Below are 10,295 nucleotides of genomic sequence, written 5' to 3' on the forward strand. Positions count from 1 at the left end.
GCGTAGATTTATATGTTATTATGCATACGAGTATATGTGTATACTATATATATATATGTATACATGATCTTATATTATATGTATGAATATAATAGTATTATATAATATATACGTGCCTTGCAATAAAGGCCTTGCTTTATTGGATCTAATATAATTTAGGTTATTTCGTTATGCATGAAAATCTCCAAAATATGCCAGAAAATGTATAGAAAATATGTTTTAGCACAAATAGCCTTGTTGATATTTTCCTCTATGGTTTATTACGTAAACATAACGTAGTTATTTATAGTTACAATCACGACAATGTAAGTTTGTGATTATTTTTTAGTATCTACATCTCTCATTATGATTAAACCCAAATTAAACGTTGTAACGCTAGGAACAACTTCACGTCATGTAACGCTCAGGAATGTTTTCTATCGACTTAAAACAAAGTTTATATCTTCATAATACTTAACCATAGATTAAATAATACAACTATACCTACTAAGTGAATCTTTTTTATTTCTCCGAAGAGCAATTCTCATTACATACGAGCATATCCATCAAAATATTTATTATAGCTAAGTTATGATGATACCCAATATTTTATAATTAATTATTAAATGGGTTCCTTGTTTCGCAACTGTTTGTCTACTAGACGAAGCTTAAAATACAATATATTTGAATTAAGTAGGTATATAAAAAAACTGTCATGAATTATTGTTTCAATTAGCTGCAATTAAACTTGACTATGTATTTTAGTTTGGATTTAAGTATCAAAAATCGCAAGTTTTAATCATTCTATTTAAATCAATCGTATTTCTTCACATATTAGGTAAGTTAGCGGATTATACAGAACAAGTGCAGATATTTCCGTGTCCGTAAACTTGTACGTACGCAGTTCGCCGTATCACAGTTCACCGTGAAATGTTGTATCGGAAATATATGGCCTTATATTAAAGACCCGGGAAATAATGGGAACTGAAATTCCTAACGGGAAAGGAGTAGCAGGTAACCGATCTCGAGTAAGGAACAATCCGGGATAAAGTTAAACACGTGTCAAGATAACGTCATACGTCGAATACTGACAACTGCTCTCGGTTTATGCATTGAAGCTCATTTAATATTGGTGTATTACACACACTATTGCACGTGCATAATGCGTGTTTCATTGCTGTAGGACACTCGCACATTCAAAACCCTGCATCAAAATGTAGTGTATTGAATATTGCCTATCGGAATTCTATTTATTATCTGTTCTGTGCTAAGAACCGTCAAACCTCTTTGGGTAATTCATTCAATAAAATTCATGTCTAAATAAATCACGGTTCTTGTCGGTTTCCGTTTACACTTTACAGGAAGCCAGCAGCAAATGAATTTTGAAAATAGCCGATATACTGGACTATTTGTTAGGTTTGGTTATGTTTCCTTTCTTGAATTCATGAATTTTGCTAAAATCAGTTATGAAAATTGAATTATTGTTGATTTTGAAACTAATAAAATTGGAGATCGTATAGTATACGGACATCTCATTCCGATACGAAAGCTCACGGCGAACTGTGCCACGGTGAAATGTTTTACATACAATTTATAAATGTAACCGATATTTCAACAATCTCAAATATGTCGATCGCGTATAATATAGTACGTTTAGATTAGCCACCTTATTTTAATTTCAGTCTGCCAACTTTGGCTGGTTCAGAATGTGTGGTAGGTATTAAAATTTCACAAGGCTGACTCCTTACTAAACACAGGGTTAAAAAATGCTTATCTGTTTTTATTCCATTATTCCGACGAATATTTTCAAATCTCAACACCAACAATAAATCTATCGAACAGCTGTAAAGATGTGATTTTATGTGGGTAGTCCCCAGTAAGTAGATTACGTTTTATGTAATCTGGATTTTATTGCATTCATGCATGTGAAATCTGTAAACGGATTACTCGTTGAATATACTTGTACTGTGAATATAAGCCAGTCAAAGATTTGGATTTATCGAATATATTTCGATTTTATTTATTACTAATATTATCTTGTCGAATTTCGAGTTGTAAATATGAATGAAAAATTAAATATTGTGTAATACTAATGCTGATCGTTAGGTAGATGTATTCATACTATGATACTGATAACTATCTTAGAAATAGAGACCATCAGTTGTTTAATCTCCCAAGGTGCAGAATCAACCTGCCACTGGTAATGCCAATTGGGAGGGCGATAACTATGTTCAATGAAATTGCTTCGGGTGTTGATATATTCCACCTACGTGAGAATGAGTTTAGGTGGACGCTGTTTTATAAATTCTTAAAATAGGGTCTGCTTCCTTGTACCTATCTAATTTATCTACTGATCTATCTCTTTTTTATGTAATATTGTCATATTTATATATCTTTGTTTCTAAATGTCATGTTGTGAACGTCTTAAACTTATAATTTGTAATGTCCACAATATGTTAAAAAAATAAATAAATTGAAAAATTGAATTAAATTCAAAATTAAATCGAAGGCTCGGAGGTAGGTATAAATAATACATTGTCGCAATGAAATTGTCGGTAATTTATGTCTCTTACCTCAGCCTACTGCGTAACGGTAAGGGGAACAATGTCTCAGTTTAAAGCGTGGGGATTAACATATTTTCTTTTTCAGCGAGAGTGATGCAAGTGATAGGTACGACGGGATTTCGCGAGCATTTTCATGACTTCATTTCTATGGGCCTATGGTGAGATCGACCAAAATCCATTTGGCAATTAATCAATTGCGCCGCAGGTGACTTTTTTTTACTATTAGAGCAAATTTGTGATATTATTTCACGTATTTGGTCAACCCACCATGCCGGCCCCCCCTGAGCCCGGGCTCCCAAGCTAGAGCCCTGTCAGCCCCCCCCCCCCCCTCTTGTGTGGGCCATGATACACAGTATGAACGATAACGAATTGACAAGGAGAGTAATATTAAGACGATACATCAGTGAAACGGCAAATAATTTTCAACTATAGGCGCGACGAAATTTTGGACTCGCTGGCAATCGGAGGGCGAAAGTCGAGCTGTGAACACGTCAATTTGTTTCGTGATGGTGACGGGGGTATTAATTCTTAAATCGTGTAAAGATGACTAAAAAACGTTATCCATTTACTTGAAAAAGAAAACATGTCAATGAATATATTATTATTGTTACTAATAGAACACTAAACAGAACATTATATGACAAATTATATTTCGTTCGGCATGCGTCATTTGCACCCGCGACCCGCAATCCGCGCATCGCCTAGCCACGATCTTTTTAGACCATGCCTCAACTGAGGTAGGTATAGCCTTAAGTAGGTACTCCAACAGACAATAATATTCGCTGTTAAATTAAATTCGCGATTCAACTACCGTATGATCGAGGTACCTATTGACCTGGAAAGTGGCCATTTTAGATAGGGAGATGTGGAGAAAGTTGTTAGAGGAAGCCAGGATCTACCACGGGTTGTCGCACTCTTACCTACTGTTAAAGCTTATGTTTTAATTAATTAAGTCATTGATTTGATTTTACTCAGGCTGCAGCCGTCAACGTCTTACAGGACATAATTTCTCACTTACCGTACAGAACCTGAGATGTTACATACTTCAAGGAGTAAAGTAGTTGATGATGGTAGGTATATTTCTAAAATAAAAACACGTTAATTTTGACTGTCAATAATTTGGAGGGAAATTAATTGAGGCAATTTTCAAAAGGCCACGCTGGTGTCAGAACAAGATAACGCTATACAAATTATGCAAACATCCGAGAGAAAGAGACAATAAATTACTTCAAATTGGTAACAAAATCCGACAAAGGTGAGCGGTGAGTTATGCAGGACTAATGATTTTAATCGCCGATACTCAACACTCATTACACAGGTAAATAGGTAAATAATTGTAAGAAATGCTTTGAATTTGTTGTCATTTTACTCCAATCAGTCTAATCTGCCACCCCTCAAACAGCTGAGTCGTAAATCGTCACTTTACTGTCGTTGGACTATACATATTCACCCAAAACGAGACATAAATACATGTCAAGTGCGTAAATACATCACCGCTAACAAGAGATGAGCGATGATAACTTTAAGAAATATCTACACAAAACTAGGATTCCAATATTTTTATTATTATACATACTTAAACTCTATGATTTAGGCCAGGGGTAGTCAACCTGTTTATACCTGCCGCCCACTTTTATATCTCTGTTAGTAGTAAAAATTTCTAACCGTCTCCAGTTCCATAGTAATGGTGATTTATAAAGTAGGGAAGTAACTTTACTTTATAATTGAAAATATCTGCCAAATAAAAGGTATCGTTCTTTCCTGGTTTGAACTGTTAACACAGATTGGTCTCATTATTACTTGCCAAAAATTGTATGACACTATCATATAATGCTACAAAACGAGCGAAAGATGTACCATTTGACAGCCACCGAGCTTCTGTGTGCAAAAGTAACCTAATAAAATCTTCATTATTGTCCTGGCAAAGCTGTCGAAACATTCTATCATTTTTTGAATTGGATTTGATCTTGTTTACGGCTCGAATTATTATAGTTAAGATGAATGAAGACTTGTACTTAGATGTTTAAACATAACGAAAATGTTTTTAAAACCCCTACCGCCCACCATGAAAGTTGGAACGCCCACTAGTGGGCGGTAGGGACCAGGTTGACTACCCCTGATTTAAGCCATTAATTATATTATTATATATGTAAAAAAACATATATTTACAATGGACGGTGCTTCGTATATATATATACAATTTATTTAGCGTCCATGACATGTTGAATTCAAATGAGTCGGTAAAATCTTTTTCAATTCATGTAAGTATCAATAATTCGTTATAGTATAATATCGTATATAGATTAAATGAAGGGAAAATAGCTAATCATCATAAAATAATTCTGTTAAGGTACCGACGTATCATCAAAAGTAGGTGTGGCTGCCATAGCTGGATGAAGACTTCCCCTAGTCCCTCCCACATAATAATATACAACATAGATATCTAACCACTTTGGAATTAAAAGCTACTTTGTTCACTCAAACCCACATACTATACTATACATTCATTTAGAAAAATCGTTTTGCGAAAACGAACAAAAATGCACTATTTTTGGTGTAAAATAAGATTTATTCGAATCTTCCTCATCGTGACGTTAATGACCTACGATTTTTTGCCCTTTACTCTTATAAGTTTCCACATTTAATTAAAATTCGAGGATTTCTAGGCTTTGGTGAACAATGAGTAAAGTTCTACTTATCGTATAATAGGAGGAAGGCACACAGAAGACATTCTTACTGTCGATATTTCGTAGGTAGGTACTATGTTGCAGTGGCGAAGGATGGAGGTAGGCTGTTAAGATCCGCCATAAATAGTGCACACTAAACTTTATCAGTCATACGTATTTTTTTTCCATTGAAATAAGACTACAATTTACAGATGGTGTTGGTTAGTTTTTAAAATACAATTAAACCCTGCGAAAACCAAACGTATGACTAACAAAGTTTAATGTGCACTATTTATGGCGGATCTTAGCAGTCTACCTCCACCCTTCGCTACTACTATGTTGCGTTATAACCGTTGCGGATTATTCGGACCTTATAATAATTAATAACGGATTAAAACCACCAAACAGCCAAAGCAATATTTTGATAACACCGCGGGTATTCTATTAGCCCGTTTTTCTTGTCGGGACTTCGGACCTGATCGAATTGCATCCATAAAAATCAGAGACAGAAAATATTGAGGGCTAGCATCCGGTGAATCCAGGTATAGTCTTAATTATAAATATGTTATCTCGAAACGAAAATGGAAGAACATTAAGTATCAAGCACCACTCCATAACTCGTGAATCGTCCCGTACGAAATCATGATCTGATTATCCACCTTACCAAGTTACTTACAGGATATGCGTGACGAGAACGGGCCTTATCGTTTTTCATGAGGCCATAAATTGCGCGGCTCCATCGTACTTCGCCTCAAACTTTCGCCGTTTCTACATTATTTTATTTCAGCACCCATCAAATTTGGCATTTTTATTAGTGTTATTATATTATTATTCTCGACCGTGCTGGAAGTGGGCTAATTTAAAATTTGAGGCGAAATGGAATGATTGAGATTTATGCGACCTAGTATGTGTTATTACTTATTTATGTTATTATCGTAAAGCGATGGCGAATACTGGCTGTTGGAAGGAAGGTCTTCGACGCCGCATCCAGCGTCAAAAGACGTATTCTCCGCTTCACCGAGTGGCAGCGAAAGTGGTAAGAAACGACCAAGGGCCGGCACATATTTGTTCTTTCCGAATATTAAATGGGGATTGGATATAACCATGTTGACTTCTGACACAATTTTTGACAGGCCATGGTGGGTTCGCTGCCAAACTCTTTAAGCTTTGACTTGCTACCCAGTGATGTCCCTAGGCAAAATGCCGCTCCTAGGCAGCGCCAAAATGCCGCCCCATACAGTATTTTTTTAATCATCCTTTCATGGCTAAAATATAACTGTATAAAATATTACTAATAAAATATATATCACTAAATCTAATTTAATATTTAAATGCCATATCTGCGTCAAAATACACCTGACAACTTCCAAAACTTGCGATTGACTGGCAAAACTGTTTGAATAAATTTTAAAATAGGTAAGTATATGTTCCTACCTACTTATAATTCGAAAATTTGCACATGTCATTGCTGGTCTTCAAGGACGTGACCTCCAAAGAAAACGGAAATAAACTAGACATCGCGAACCCGGTGTTAATTAATAGGTAGGTACATTTTGTTTCGAACCAGTGAGCTGATTTTTTTAATGGAAAGATATTTCCTTTACTACTAATTTTAGGTAGCTATTTCTATGTAGGTAGATATACCAAATAATTCTCCTCGATTTGCCGCCCTTCGGGTAACTGCCGCCCCCCAGCGATGCTCAATCTGCCTACTTCCACGGGACGTCACTGTTACTACCCGACCGACATGTCCATGCGGCGGTGAAAAACAGGATGCAAACCACATCCTCTGGGAATGTTCGAGAATGTGCTGAAAGGAAAATCCTCAAGTCAGTCCAACCAGCTGTTTGCTGTTTGCCACAAAGGCAAATTATCTTGCTTTTAGAAAATTTCCGGCGTCTTACTGCGGGCGTGAAGATCTCTTTCACAAAAAATTTGCTGTCCGTATGATTAGCTTAGTTTTTTGTTATATGTATTTTTTAAATTCATTTTCTGTTTGTTAATTCTCTGTGCCTTTTCATTAGAGTAAAATCAATAAACTCAGTCAAAGCTCACTGCTTGGGTAACTGCTCCTGAGACATTCCCAGTCATAAAAAATTGATGCTTCACATCAAACGTAGGGTCCCGTGATACGCCCGATTAAGACTGCGTGTGGTTTGGTTTCCCCATTTCAATGTTGGAGGGAAGCAAACGGTGAGCAAGCGAAGAGAATCGTACAAGCTTGAAGACTTATCGTTGCGACAAAAAATACTGCTATCAATGGATACATATACTTACACTAATGACAACGGCATACGAAATCGAAATTAAAAATATACACTCTGGAAAAATCGAAATTTTTTTGATTTAATAAATAAAAAAATTCACTGAAAATAGGAATTATTTAATAATACTTCGAAAACTGTATTTAATGAATTTTATTTTATTTTCAACAAAAATTTCAATCGTTTTATTTAATTAAATTGTTTACATAAATAATATATCTGCATACCTATATTATATAATTTATCTTTTAATTTAATGATATTGATTTCAGAAACATATATTTTTATTAACAGTCTTTAACATGTAAATTAATTGTATTAAATTTTATATGTATTTCGTAACTCCACATTAACATCGTCTTAATTTATTTATTGAGTAATCCTCTTCGTAGACATATAATAAAAAAACTCATTAACTTATCATGACAGGTGTCCGAAAACATTTGGCAATCACATCACTAATTATGTAGTTTTTATAACATGGAGAATTCAATTTATTTATTAATTTTTTTTTAACATATTGTGGACATTACAAATTATAAGTTTAAGACGTTCACAACATGACATTTAGAAACAAAGATATATAAATATAACAGAATTACATAAAAAAGAGATAGATCAGTAGATAAATTAGATAGGTAGGTACAAGGAAGTACACCGGATGAGTTAAGCAGACCCTATTTTAAGAATTTATAAAACAACGTCCACCTAAACTCATTTTCACACAGGTGGAATATATCAACATCCAAAGCAATTTCGTTGAACATAGTTATCGCCCTCCCAATTGGCATTACCAGTGGCAGGTTGGTTCTGCACCTTGGGAGAATAAACAACTGATGGTATCTATTTCTAAGATAGTTATCAGGGACACACAGGTCAACACTGCTTAGAATGGCAGAGTTCTCATTTATACCTCGTATAAGTCGAAAAAAATACGTAGCTAAATAAAGATTTCTTCTAAATTGCAGACTACAGTATGTAAGCATGCCTAAGAGAAAGTCAGTTGGATAAAGCCACGGATAGTATCCATACAACCTCAAGTAAAGGAGTCTCAAGAATTTCTTCTGTTCCCTTCTCCACCATAGGGCCATACTTCAACTGATGCGGTGCCCAAACAATAGACCCACTCTCAAGTCTGCTTCGAACTAAAGAATTAAATAAAAGTTTTAATACCGTAACATCTGAAAAGACCCGGGAAGTACGCACGAGGAAGCCCAACATTTTAAGCGCTTTGTTACAAATGATAACTATATGGCTAATAAATGTCAGTTTACTCTCAAACGTAATGCCATGATCCCTTACAGATGATATTCGTGACAGAACTCTGCCATGTATCGAGTATTGGAAAAACAACACTTCTGAGGCTCTGGTAAACGATAAAAGATTGCATTTATCAATATTGAATTCTAGTTCGTTACGCCTGCCCCAATTCAATATATTACCTATATCAAGTTGGAGCTGACGACAATCGTCCAAGGTGACAACTTCCAAAAAGAGTTTCAAGTCATCAGCGAACAACAAAAACATAGCATTTTTTATTACCAATGCTATGTCATTTATAAAAATCGTGAACAGCAAAGGCCCTAAGTTTGAGCCCTGGGGGATACCAGAAAATGTGTAAAAGGTCTGTGACTGATAAAGGCCGTACGATACGTATTGTTGACAGTTCCTAAAATAACTCTCGAATAGCTTCAAAAATCGATCCGACAATCCAATAAGTTGGAGTTTTTCCATCAGGATGTCATGATCGACTTTGTCAAATGCTTTCGAGAAGTCATTGTAAGAACAGTCAACCTGGTGGCCTCTATCCAGTGCCGATGACACATAATCGGTAAATACCATCAGGTTAGTTTCCGTTGATCGGCCTGCTCTAAATCCATGCTGTTCGTTTATTATAAATGACTCAATTTTTGGAGAAATCATGTTGTGCATGATCATCTCAAGAACTTTTGCTGGTGAAGAGAGAACCGCTACCGGCCTGTAATTCTCCACTGATGACTCTGTACCACTCTTATGGATTGGAGTAACCTTCGACATCTTCCACGTTTCCGGAAAGATACCTGTCTCCATTGCGAGATTAAATATATATGAAAGCGGGCCTTTGACAAAATCAATACAACCCTTTAAAAAAATGTAGGAACATAATAGTGTGTGGTACCCACATAATATATTATGTCTCAGAACTACTGTACATACCAGTTATCTCTGGATTATCGTTAACATATTACATAAAAGTATTAATACTATCGACCGAAGGTGAATTTGAATTTTAATTTAAATTCTAATGGATTGAAGTTTTGTACTATTCCATTTGAGTCGTTTTTTGTGACCCGGGTTTCGCCTTTCGGAATCTTCAGGCGCTGTGTACCTACACTCCACTCACCAAAGGCAAACACACACTGAGAACGAACACTCTTAACTCTTATCTAGTCTAGCTTATATAATATTAATAAATCAATACAATAAAGTAGGTAAAAACTCTATTACCTACCTATCAAGTCAAGGGTCACCATAAAAAATACAACAAACAAATTATCAATAGTTGAAGTGTTAGTAAAAAACCTAATTAGTAAAAACCCCTATCTTACTAATAATAATTAATAATACACTTGATAAGCATATTATAATAAATCGTCAAAGCCTAATAATAGATCATTTGTAGGTACTTATAAACAATAAAAATACTATAGGTACTCAAGAGGTGTAAATCGTCGATTCTAGGAACAATGGTAACGTATTTGAAATTAATGGAGTTAACTAATGAGATATTAGTCTTTAAAAGTCATTAGTTACCAATACTGAATAATACTCCTACATGGTAC

This window comes from Rhyacophila brunnea, unplaced genomic scaffold, assembly GCF_057557595.1.
Source record: "Rhyacophila brunnea isolate RB1 unplaced genomic scaffold, BYU_Rbru_1.0 scaffold_12, whole genome shotgun sequence".
Taxonomy (NCBI): Eukaryota; Metazoa; Arthropoda; class Insecta; order Trichoptera; family Rhyacophilidae; genus Rhyacophila; species Rhyacophila brunnea.